Source organism: Rhinoraja longicauda, chromosome 41 (genome assembly GCF_053455715.1).
Source record: "Rhinoraja longicauda isolate Sanriku21f chromosome 41, sRhiLon1.1, whole genome shotgun sequence".
In the NCBI taxonomy this organism is placed as follows: Eukaryota; Metazoa; Chordata; class Chondrichthyes; order Rajiformes; family Arhynchobatidae; genus Rhinoraja; species Rhinoraja longicauda.
The window spans coordinates 8,333,885-8,346,313 of record NC_135993.1 but is presented as its reverse complement, the minus strand read 5'-3'; the positions used below and the strand labels follow the sequence as shown (position 1 = coordinate 8,346,313).

The 12,429-nt window shown below is 47.8% G+C and overlaps 2 protein-coding genes across 3 annotated transcripts in view; both read right to left on the bottom strand.

Moving 5' to 3' along the window:
* Positions 1-12,429, bottom strand: part of LOC144611883 (B9 domain-containing protein 2-like) — a 250,328-nt gene that overhangs the window by 148,295 nt on the left and 89,604 nt on the right. The window lies entirely within an intron of this gene.
* LOC144611858 (RAC-beta serine/threonine-protein kinase-like) overlaps positions 1-12,429 on the bottom strand; it is a 76,184-nt gene that overhangs the window by 49,375 nt on the left and 14,380 nt on the right. The window contains 1 exon segment of the mRNA XM_078431166.1: positions 10,221-10,290. The gene's annotated coding sequence lies outside the window, so the exon portion shown is untranslated.

Below are 12,429 nucleotides of genomic sequence, written 5' to 3'. Positions count from 1 at the left end.
TTTTGTGAATAGACCAGTTGTATGTTGGCCTTATTCATAAGTTCATGTCACAGGGGCAGAATTAGGCCATTCAGCCCATCGTCCACTCCGCCATTCAATCACGGCTGGTCTATCTCTCCCTCCTAACCCCATTCTCCTGCCTAATCAAGAATCTGTCAATCTCCACCTTAAAAATACCCATTGACAGCCTCTTGCGGCAATGAATTCCATCGATTCACCACCCTCCGACTAAAGAAATTCCTCATCTCCTTTCTAAAGACATATCCTGTTATTCCAAGGCTATGGCCTCTGGTCCTAGATTCTCCCACTAGTGGAAACATCCTCTCCACATCCACTCTGTCCAGGCCTTTCACTATTCGATAAGTTTTATGAGGTCCCCCTCATCCTTCTAAACTTCAGCGAGTACAGGCCCAGTGCCGTTAAACGCTCATCATATGTTAACCCACTCAATCCTGGACCCTTTCAAATGCCAGCACATCATTCCGCAGATATGGAGCCCAAACATTACTGCGGGAGGATTTGAGTAAAGTTGTCTTATTACAATGGAAGTCCTTGATTAGACCACACCTGGTGTAGTGTACACAATTGCAGCAAAGATTCGGCGTGTCTCATGAGACAGGATGGCCCATGAGAGATGGAATAGGCTGAGTTTAGAAGATAAAGGCAATGTCATTGATACAAAATTCTTACGTGTCTCAATAGGGGAGAGACAATGTTTACTGAAATCTGAAATGGAGAAATTTCACTCCGAAAGAGACAAATCATTGGCAATCTGTCCCAGAGGCTCAGTCATTCATTGAACTACGATCAACACAATTTTGGATATTGCTGATAAGGATAAGGCAGGAAAATATTATTCAAGGCGAGCACGGTGGCGCGGCGGTAGAGTTGCTGCCTTACAGCGAATGCAGCGCCGGAGACTCAGGTTCGATCCTGACTACGGGCGCCGTCTGTACGGAGTTTGTACGTTCTCCCCGTGACCTGCATGGGTTTCCTCCGAGACATTCGGTTTCCTCCCGCACTCCAAAGACGTACAGGTATGTAGGTTAATTGACTGGGTAAATGTAAAAACAAAATTGTCCCTAGTGTGTGTAGGATAGTGTTAATGTGTGGGGATCGCTGGACGGCGCGGACTCGGTGGGCCGAAGGGCCTGTTTCCGCGCTGTATCTCTAAATCTAAAAAAATCCCTGATCTTGTTAAAGGGTGGAACAGGGTTGAGGGAGCAAGCGGCAGATCCAGAATGGTGGATGGTGGGGCAGTAGTAGAGCTAGTAGGAGACCGGGTTCGATCCTGACTAAGGGTGCTGCCTGTACAGAGTTTGCACTTTCTCCCCGTGACCTGCGTGGGTTTTCTCCGAGATCTTCAGTTTTCTCCAAAGACATACAGGTTTGCAGGTTAATTGGCTTGGTATAAATGTAAAACTGCCCCTCGTGTGTGTCGGATGGTGCTCGTGTGCGGGGATCACTGGTCGGTGCAGACGCGGTGGGCCGAAGGGCCTGTTTCCGCGCTGGATCTCTAAACTAAACCAAATCTTATTTTTTGTCAAGTTTGAAGGATCACGAATAAAACCGTGGCATATTAAACTGCTTTACATCAGCGGTGATTTAAAAAGAGAGCAGAATTCAGGAACTTCAAGTTAGGGTTAAGCTTGCAGAGGGAAGCACTTCAGAAGGGGTGGTATGTGTTAACTGCCCATGAGCTACAGGAGATGGGAAGTGGTGTGGGGTATTTGATGGGGGGGGGGAGCAGGTGGGTAGAGAGTAACCATTTCCTATCCTTGCATGACTGCTGGTGTCTACAAGTGGAGGAAGTGTGTGTCTGACTGCGGACGGAAATCAAGTCTCAACTTCCTGTTTACAAAGAGCAACCTTGGGACAGTGAAGGTTTTTAAGAAAAAAACAAGTCATCTAGGATAGTCAAAGATAGACAAAAAGCTATAGTAATCTGGTGGGACGGGCAGCATCTCTGGAGAGAAGGAATGGGTGACGTTTCGGGTCGAGACCCTTCTTCAGATAGTCAAATTGAGCAACCACAGAGCAGTGAATTGTTGTGTTTTAACAAAAGTAAAGAGGGGGGGTAGGGGTTTAATTGAGCAAGGATTGTGCACACATCAGCCAGATTAATCTCTGAGAAAAATGAGCACCATAAAATGGCCTCAATTCAATTATACTTTTTTTGTACCTGTACCTACATGTACCTAGGTAGAGTGAAATTCTTTGCTTTTGCATACAATCTGGTAAAACCATCCAGCAGACTTCACTAAGGGCGGCGCGGTGGCGCAGCGGTAGAGTTGGTGCCTCACAGCGCCAGAGACCCTGGTTCGATCCCGACTACGGGCGCCGTCTGTACGGAGTTTGTACGTTCTCCCCGTGAGCTGCGTGGGTTTTCTCCGAGATCTTCGGTTTCCTCCCACACTCCAAATACGCGCAGGTGTGTTGGTAAACATGCTTGGTAAATGTAAAAGCTGTCCGTAGTGTGTGTAGGATAGTGTTAGTGTGCGGGGATCGCTGGTCAGTGTGGACCCGGTGGGCCGAAGCCCCTGTTTCCGTGTTGTTTCTCTAAACTAAACCTGGGCAGTGCTCAAAGAGTTGCCACGTTTCTGGTGCCGATCAAAGGTTCTTAGTAGTCTTTACATTGCGCGGCGGCGAAGCATGCCGGCCGCCGCACGTGAACGCAGGCAAACATAGAAAATAGGTGCAGGAGTAGGCCATTCGGCCCTTCGAGCCTGCACCGCCATTCAATATGATCATGGCTGATCATCCAGCTCAGTATCCCGTACCTGCCTTCTCTCCATACCCCCTGATCCCTTTAGCCTCAAGGGCCACATCTAACTCCCTCTTAAATATAGCCAATGAACTGGCCTCAACTACCTTCTGAGGCAGAGAATTCCACAGACTCACCACTCTCTGTGTGAAGAAATGTTTTCTCATCTCGGTCCTAAAAGACTTCCCCCTCACGGGTAGTTCTCTGTGCCCGCCCGCCAGGTCCCTCTGTGGCCCACCCACCCTCTCTCGGCCCACCGGTGGTGCTGGCAACATGGGGCGCGGAGGTGTGGGTGGGCTGTAGAGAGAGGATTACTTCACAATACAAAAGTCACCCGACCTCTGACATACAAATGGTGCCCTGCTGCTCTGTTGCAGCAGCCCGACGTACACTGACCTGCGCTGGATTCAGAGGCATGGAAACCAGACCACTTCTGCAGCAAATAGCCAGGGAGTGACGCTGGTTAAACAAAGGTTAAACAAAGAGGCACGCAAAACAAACACTCAAAGCGAGCTGCCGGGAGACAAGGTCGGCCACGAGGGCACTTGGCACAGCAAACGAGGGGCAGCAGCGTGGCGAGTGGGGAGAGCCACCATCTGCTTTTTGCAGCCGACTTCAAACGCTCACCTCCCCTGCTGAGAAAACGTGATGCTGCCTGCAAGTGTTACCCACGTTTACGCGACCACACCTGGGGATCAGAAACCTCCCACTGCAGACCACAGAGTCATACAGAATGGAAAACAGCCCTTCATCCCAACTTGTCCACAACAACCAACATGCCTATCAGAGCTGGTTCCATTTGACAACATTTAGCCGATATCCCTCAACGCTTCCGATCCATGTGTCTATTCAAAAGTAATTTAATATAAGAAAATAACTGCAGATGCTGGTACAAATCGAAGGTATTTATTCACAAAATGCTGGAGTAACTCAGCAGGTCAGGCAGCATCTCAGGAGAGAAGGAATGGGCGACGTCTCGACCTGAAACGTCACCCATTCCTTCTCTCCTGAGATGCTGCCTGACCTTCAAAAGTCATTTAATCGTTGCAATTATACCCACCTCCACCATTGCACCATTACTTACCGAATATTGAAAGGCTTGGATAGAGTGCATGTGGAGAGAATGTTACCACTCGTGGGAGAGCCTCGGACGGGGGGGGCAGGCTTCAGAGTAAATGAGTGTACCTCAAGGCAGTGTGGACTTGATGAGCCAAATGGCCCAATTCAGCTCCTATAACTTATGAACTCTGGCATACGCACCATCCTCAAGACCAGCGTTTCCCAACCGGGGATCCCAGGAAGCCTAGAGTTCCGCGAGAGGTCGCCGGGGGGTTCAGAGAGAAATAGTGATAAATAGGCTAATTAGAGGTGAATTAATTTTTGAGTCATTTTTCTGTTTATTTTTGTTAGTTTATGAAAAGTTTGTGTCCATGTGTGTTTTTGTTAGTTTATGAAAGTTTCTGCGTGTTGTTTGCCTTATGATCTTTAAGTTTGTGAAAGAGAAAGAAAGAGATTAATAAAGATATATAATAATTTTTATGTAGGTGGTTCCCCGAGACATGAAAATTATTTCAAGGGTTCCACAAGGGTAAAAAGGTTGAGAAACATTGCTCTGCACAACTTGCTTCAGTCGGGAGCGACTAGGCTTGTATACACTGGAATTTAGAAGGATGAGAGGGGATCTTATCGAAACGTATAAGATTATTAAGGGGTTGGACACGTTAGAGGCAGGAAGCATGTTCCCAATCATATCATATCATATATATACAGCCGGAAACAGGCCTTTTCGGCCCACCAAGTCCGTGCCGCCCAACGATCCCCGTACATTAACACTATCCTACACCCACTAGGGACAATTTTTACATTTACCCAGCCAATTAACCTACATATGTTGGGGGAGTCCAGAACCAGGGGCCACAGTTTAAGAATAAGGGGAGGCCATTTAGAACAGAGATGAGGAAAAACATTTTCAGTCAGAGAGTTGTGAATCTGTGGAACTCTCTGCCTCAGAAGGCAGTGGAGGCCAATTCTCTGAATGCATTCAAGAGAGAGCTGGATAGAGCTCTTAAGGATAGCGGAGTCAGAGGGTACGGGGAGAAGGCAGGAACGGGGTACTGATTGAGAATAATCAGCCATGATCACATTGAATGGTGGTGCTGGCTCGAAGGGCCGAATGGCCTCCTCCTGCACCTATTGTCTATTGAAGAGTCTCGACCCGAAATGTCACCCATTCCTTCTCTCCAGAGATGCTGCCTGTCCCGCTGAGTTACTCCGGCCCTTTGCGCCCTCCCCCCTCCCCCTCCAGTTCTAGACTCCCTTACCCTGGGAGAAGATTCCAACCTTCTGTTCTATTTATGCCTTTCACATTAAGCCCTCAGCCTCTCGACATGCTAAATGAGAATAAATCTAGCCTATTCAATCTTTGTGACTACAACCCTCCACTCCAGGCAACACCCTGGTGAATCCCTTGAGCATTCTCTCGATTGCTACCACTTCCTTCCTGCAGGGTAGCGACCAGAACTCTACACAAGATCTCAAACAAGCATGACCAATGTTTTGTACAACTGTTACATGACGCCCCAACCCTTCTGCTCAGTGCTTCAACCTATACTGGCAAGCGTACCAAATGCCCTTTTCACCACCTCACCCACCAACGATGCCACTTTTAATGCACCATGGACTTGCACCTGAAAATCTCTCTGCAATGCAGCACAGTGGCGCAGAGGTAGAGTTGCTGCCTTACAGTGGCAGAGACCCAGGTTTGATCCCGACTACGGGTGCTGTCTGTAGAGTTTGATTTAGATTTAGAGATACGGCGCAGAAACAGGCCCTTCGGCCCACCGGTCCGTGCCGCCCAGCGATCCCCACACACTAACACTATCCTACACCCACTAGGGACAATTTTTACATTTTACCCAGTCAATTAACCTACATACCTGTATGTCTTTGGAGTGTGGGAAGAACCGAAGATCTCGGAGAAAACCCACGCAGGTCACGGGGAGAACGTACAAACTCCATACAGACGGCGCCCATAGTCAGGATCGAACCCGAGTCTCTGGCGCTGCATTCGCTGTAAGGCAGCAACTCTACCGCTGCGCCGCCGTGCCGCCCCGCCCTTACGTTCTCTCTGTGATCTCGTGAGTTTTCTCCAGGATCTTCAGTTTCCTCCCACACCTCAAAGACGTGCAGGTTTGTAGGTTAATTGGCTTGCTGTAATAAGTGTAAATTGTCCCTGGTGTGTGTAGGATAGTGTTAATATGTGGGGATCGCTGGTCGGTGCGGACTCGGTGGGCCGAAGGGGCCCGTTTCCGCGCTGTATCTCTAAACTAAACAAATGCATCCAAGGTCATTTCCTGCACATATTCTATCAGAGTTTGACCTCCTGTACATTACCTGACACTTGTCCAGATTAAATTCTATCTGTCACTGCTTGGCAGCGTGTTATGTGCCACTATGTCCTTAAATAACCTTCATCTGCGACTCCAACAATTTTTGTGTTGCCTGCAAACTTAATCAGACCATCCACATTCGCATCCAAGTCATATATATTACAGAAGGCACAGCACTAACGTCTGCAGTACACAACTGGTAGATTTCCAGTTAGAGGTATATCCCAATACCTCGACCCTTGCCTTCCATCGCCCACCCAATATTGGATCCCATTAGCAAACACCTCAGAATCTTCTAGACCAGCCTACCATGCAAGACTGGTCAAAAGCTTTAAAGCCCATCGGAATCATGTCTAATACACTGTCGTTTTTTTAAATCTATATAGTAAAACTCCTGTTTGTTTGTTTGTTTGTTTGTTCCTAAACTACAGCCAAAACAGTACACGATAGGGCAACAATTTCAGGCCCACCTTACTCACCTTTGGTGCTAATGGAAGAGGTTTCATTTAAATCAGTGTTATAGTTTTAAAGTTATTCACATTTTAAAGTTTAAATCTATCTCCTAGGGAGGGATGGGGGGGAGGGGGAAGGGAGTGAGGGGGGGGGGGAAGAGGGTGCTGCACCAATGCAGCAGATGTTTGGGCCCAACTGGTTATCATTATGGGCGGCACGGTGGCGCAGCGGTAGAGTTGCTGCCTTACAGCGAATGCAGCGCCGGAGACTCAGGTTCGATCCTGACTATGGGCGCTGTACTGTACGGAGTTTGTACGTTCTCCCCGTGACCTGCGTGGGTTTTCTCCGAGATCTTCGGTTTCCCCCCACACTCCAAAGACGTACAGGTTTGTAGGTTAATTGGCTGGGCAAATGTAAAAATTGTCCCTAGTGGGTGTAGGATAGTGTTAATGTGCGGGGATCGCTGGGCGGCACGGGCCCGGTGGGCCTGTTTCTGCGCTGTATCTCTAAATCTAAAAAATTAAACGTGAGATGTGATCTGCCTGCATAAAATCAGTTGCTATTTTCCCAAGCAAACAAATCCTGAGACCATATCTTTTCCAAATCCCTTAGGTAGAAGCTTCTAATAGAGGCAATATCTCCACATTGGATTGGAGGGCAAGGAGGCCAGATTAATTGCACCTTTGCCACGGGGACAGAGTCCCCCTTGTCCTTACCTATCAGCCATTGCATGTAGCACATAATCCTCTGTCATTTTTTGCTGCCTCCAACAGGATCCCACCACTAATCACATCTTCCCATATCCACCCCTTTCTGCAGAGACTGTTCCCTCCGCAACTCCCTAGTTCACCCATCAAGCGCAACATTAACAAGAGGTACTCATCCTTCACGAGTAAGCTCTGTCGTTAAAATTACTATGCAAGCACAATGGGCACCTCTTGCTAAGAAGAAAATTAAATCCATCTGCATTTCGTGTTTATTGGATAGCAAAGCGTTATTCTGCCATGTTAGGCACAAAATGCTGGCGTAACTCAGCGGGACAGACAGATAGAAGGAATGGGATGCTGCCTGTCCTGCTGCGTTACTCCACCATTTTGTGTCTATCTTCAGTTTAAACCAGCATCTGCAGTTCCTTCCTATAACATTGCCAAGTTTCTTTGCTGCCGCCATGCGTTTAAATGTTTACAGAGTCAAAGTAATAGTATATTTATGATTCTGTATTCCTGCCTTCGAAGATGTACAGATGTTTCTTTTACAGTCGGCAGTGGGTGCCTGGAATGCACTTACCAGGGATGGCAGTGAAAGTGGATATGATCGGGCATTTGAGAGGCTTTTGAGATAGGCACATGGATATGTAAGGAATAGAGGGAGACGGATCAGGTGCAGGTTAACTAGTTTAACTTGGCATCCTTAGCATGGATATTGTGGGTTGAAGACCATGTCCCCGTGGTGTATTGCATTGTTATATGTTCTGACCACCATCAGAAAGGACACTGGGGAACAGGGACATTGGATCACAAATTCAAGGAAACTGGTGCAAAGAAGATACGGGCACAAGTCAATATAGCCCTTCAACCACTCGGATCTTATCGCAACATAAGATTATTAAGGGGTTGGACACGTTAGAGGCAGGAAACATGTTCCCAATGTCTGGGGAGTCCAGAACCAGGGGCCACAGTTTAAGAATAAGGGGTAGGCCATTTAGAACGGAGATGAGGAAAAACAAATTTAGTCAGAGTTGTGAATCTGTGGAATTCTCTGCCTCAGAAGGCAGTGGAGGCCAATTCTCTGAATGCATTCAAGAGAGAGCTGGATAGAGCTCTAAAGGATAGCGGAGTCAGGGGGTATGGGGAGAAGGCAGGAACGGGGTACTCATTGAGAATGATCAGCCATGATCACATTGAATGGTGGTGCGTACAGGCTCGAAGGGCCGAATGGCCTACTCCTGCACCTATTGTCTATTGAAAAAGGTCCTGCTCACACACGGCACCCACCCATCAGTATACAGCCCTGACCAGGATGCACACGGCATTAACTGGTGAGCTGCTGAATAAAACTCAGACGATAAACAAAATCAGTCACACTGAACACCACTGAAGATGGTAAAATTACCACAGCATGGACACAGGCAACGTTGGAAGAAAGAGGGTATAGAAGATGGGTGGTCATGTTGCAGTTGTATAAGACGTTGGTGAGACCGCATTTAGAATAGTGTGTTCAGTTCTGGGCACCATGTTATAGGAAAGATGTTGTCAAGCTTGAAAGGGTTCAGAAACGACTTATGAGGATGTTGCCAGGACTAGAGGGTGTGAGCTATAGGGAGAGGTTGAGTAGGCTGGGTCTCTATTCCATGGAGCGCAGGAGGATGAGGGGAGATCTTATAGAGGTGTATAAAATCATGAGAGGAATAGACAATAGGTGCAGGAGGAGGCCATTCGGCCCTTCGAGCCAGCACCGCCATTCAATGTGATCATGGCTGATCATTCTCAATCAGTACCCCGTTCCTGCCCTCTCCCCATACCCCCTGGCTCCGCTATCCTTAAGAGCTCTATCCAGCTCTCTCTTGAATGCATTCAGAGAATTGGCCTCCACTGCCTTCTGAGGCAGAGAATTCCACAGATTCACAACTCTCTGATTGAAAAGGTTTTTCCTCATCTCAGTTCTAAATGGCCTACCCCTTATTCTTAAACTGTGGCCCCTTGTTCTGGACTCCCCCAACATTGGGAACATGTTTCCTGCCTCTAACGTGTCCAACCCCTTAATAATCTTATACGTTTCGATTAGATCTCCTCTCACCCTTCTAATAGATAGCACAGAGTCTCTTACCCAGAGTAGGGGAATCGAGGACCAGAGGACATAGGTTCAAGGTGAAGGGGAAAAGATTGAATAGGAATCCAAGGGGTAACTTTTTCACACAGAGGGTGGTGGATGCATGGAACAAGCTGCCAGAGGAGATAGACGAGGCCGGGACTATCCCATTGTTTAAGAAACAATTGGACAGGTACATGGATGGGACAGGTTTGGAGGGTTATGGACCAAGCTCAGGCAAGTGGGACTAGTGTAGCTGGGACATTGTTGGCTGGTGTGGGCGAGTTGGGCCGAAGGGCCCGTTCCCACACTGTATCACTCTATGAATCTATGAGGGACTTCAGTGACGGCTTTAAGCTTCATCCACATTGGAGCCTTTGTTAGGGCGGCACGGTAGCGCAGCGGTAGAGTTGCTGCTTTACAGCGAATGCAGCGCCGGAGACTCAGGTTCGATCCTGACTACGGGTGCTGCACTGTAAGGAGTTTGTACGTTCTCCCTGTGACCTGCGTGGGTTTTCTCCGAGATCTTCGGTTTCCTCCCACACTCCAAAGACGTACAGGTATGTAGGTTAATTGGCTGGGTAAATGTAAAAATTGTCCCTAGTGGGTGTAGGATAGTGTTAATGTACGGGTATCGCTGGGCGGCACGGACTTGGTGGGCCGAAAAGGCCTGTTTCCGGCTGTATATATATGATATGATATGATGATTAGCAGGGCGAGCCAGCATATCGAGGCTTCGCCAGTGGTAGGTTGCCAACCCTGGTCTATTTCAAGAGGAATAATAGTCCAGATAGTCTCCAACCTACCTTCACAGGGACCAGCTCAGGAGCATTGGATCGACCTTAGTCATCGAGCTCTGGGACTTGCAGGAAGTACCTGAAAAATAGAACATTAGTAGGTCATTTACAAATCCAAAACTCATCCCTCCGATCTGTAATTGTTGTGGGTTTTCCATGTCTCCTTATTACACGAGAGATATAGCCCATTGAAACTAGGCTGGCTCAGTGAAAATTGGCTCATTAATTCCCCATGCTCATGTTCCAACATTGATCCCAAACACAAACATGGTATGTGAAGCTTAGAGTTGCTGCCTTACAGCGAATGCAACGCCGGGACTCGGGTTCGATCCTGACTACGGGCGCCGTCTGTACGGAGTTTGTACGTTCTCCCCGTGACCTGCGTGGGCTTTCTCCGAGATCTTCGGTTTCCTCCCACACTCCAAAGACGTACAGGTATGTAGGTTAATTGGCTGGGCAAATGTAAAAAAAATTGTCCCTAGTGTGAAGGATAGTGTTAATGTGCGGGGATCGCTGGGCGGCGCGGACCCGGTGGGCTGAAGGGCCTGTTTCCGCGCTGTATCTCTAAATCTAAAAAAATCTAAATCAAATGTTTTTCATGGCATCATGCTACACTGTTACTGCTTCCAATTTCTACAAGTGACTCCATTTCAAAAGTACTAATGGATGTAGCATAGGCAGCAGCAGTTGGTAGAACAGTTGCTTCAGCAGAGACCTGGGTTCAATCTGAACTTCAGTGACTTCTGTGTGGAATTTGCATGTTCTCCGTGACCACCGACGCTTCTTTAGTGCTCCGATTTCCTCCGAGATCACAAGCAGGTTGGCATGTTACTTGGCTGGTGTTAATTGTTCCTAGTATGTAGGCGTGTGGTACAATAGACAATAGACAATAGGTGCAGGAGTAGGCCATTCAGCCCTTCGAGCCAGCACCGCCATTCAATGCGATCATGGCTGATCACTCTCAATCAGTACCCCCGTTCCTGCCTTCTCCCCATACCCCCTCACTCCGCTATCCTTAAGAGCTCTATCCAGCTCTCTCTTGAAGGCATCCAACGAACTGGCCTCCACTGCCTTCTGAGGCAGAGAATTCCACACCTTCACCACTCTCTGACTGAAAAAGTTCTTCCTCATCTCCGTTCTAAATGGCCTACCCCTTATTCTTAAACTGTGGCCCCTTGTTCTGGACTCCCCCAACATTGGGAACATGTTATCTGCCTCTAATGTGTCCAATCCCCTAATTATCTTATATGTTTCAATAAGATCCCCCCTCATCCTTCTAAATTCTATGCACGCCCTCCATAGCAAGAATATCCTTCCTCAAATTTGGAGACCAAAACTGCACACAGTACTCCAGGTGCGGTCTCACCAGGGCCCGGTACAACTGTAGCAGGACCTCTTTGCTCCTATACTCAACTCCTCTTGTTACGAAGGCCAACATTCCATTGGCTTTCTTCACTGCCTGCTGTACCTGCATGCTTCCTTTCATTGACTGATGCACTAGGACACCCAGATCTCGTTGAACTCCCCCTCCTCCTAACTTGACACCATTCAGATAATAATCTGCCTTTCTATTCTTACTTCCAAAGTGAATAACCTCACACTTATCTACATTAAACTGCATCTGCCATGTATCCGCCCACTCACACAACCTGTCCAAGTCACCCTGCAGCCTTATTGCATCTTCCTCACAATTCACACTACCCCCCAACTTAGTATCATCTGCAAATTTGCTAATGGTACTTTTAATCCCTTCGTCTAAGTCATTAATGTATATCGTAAATAGCTGGGGTCCCAGCACCGAACCTTGCGGTACCCCACTGGTCACTGCCTGCCATTCCGAAAGGGACCCATTTATCCCCACTCTTTGCTTTCTGTCTGTCAACCAATTTTCTATCCATGTCAGTACCCTACCCCCAATACCATGTGCCCTAATTTTGCCCACTAATCTCCTATGTGGGACCTTGTCGAAGGCTTTCTGAAAGTCGAGGTACACCACATCCACTGACTCTCCCTTGTCAATTTTCCTAGTTACATCCTCAAAAAATTCCAGTAGATTTGTCAAGCATGATTTCCCCTTCGTAAATCCATGCTGACTCGGAATGATCCCGTTACTGCTATCCAAATGCTCAGCAATTTCGTCTTTTATAATTGACTCCAGCATCTTCCCCACCACTGATGTCAGACTAACTGGTCTATAATTACCCGTTTTCTCTCTCCC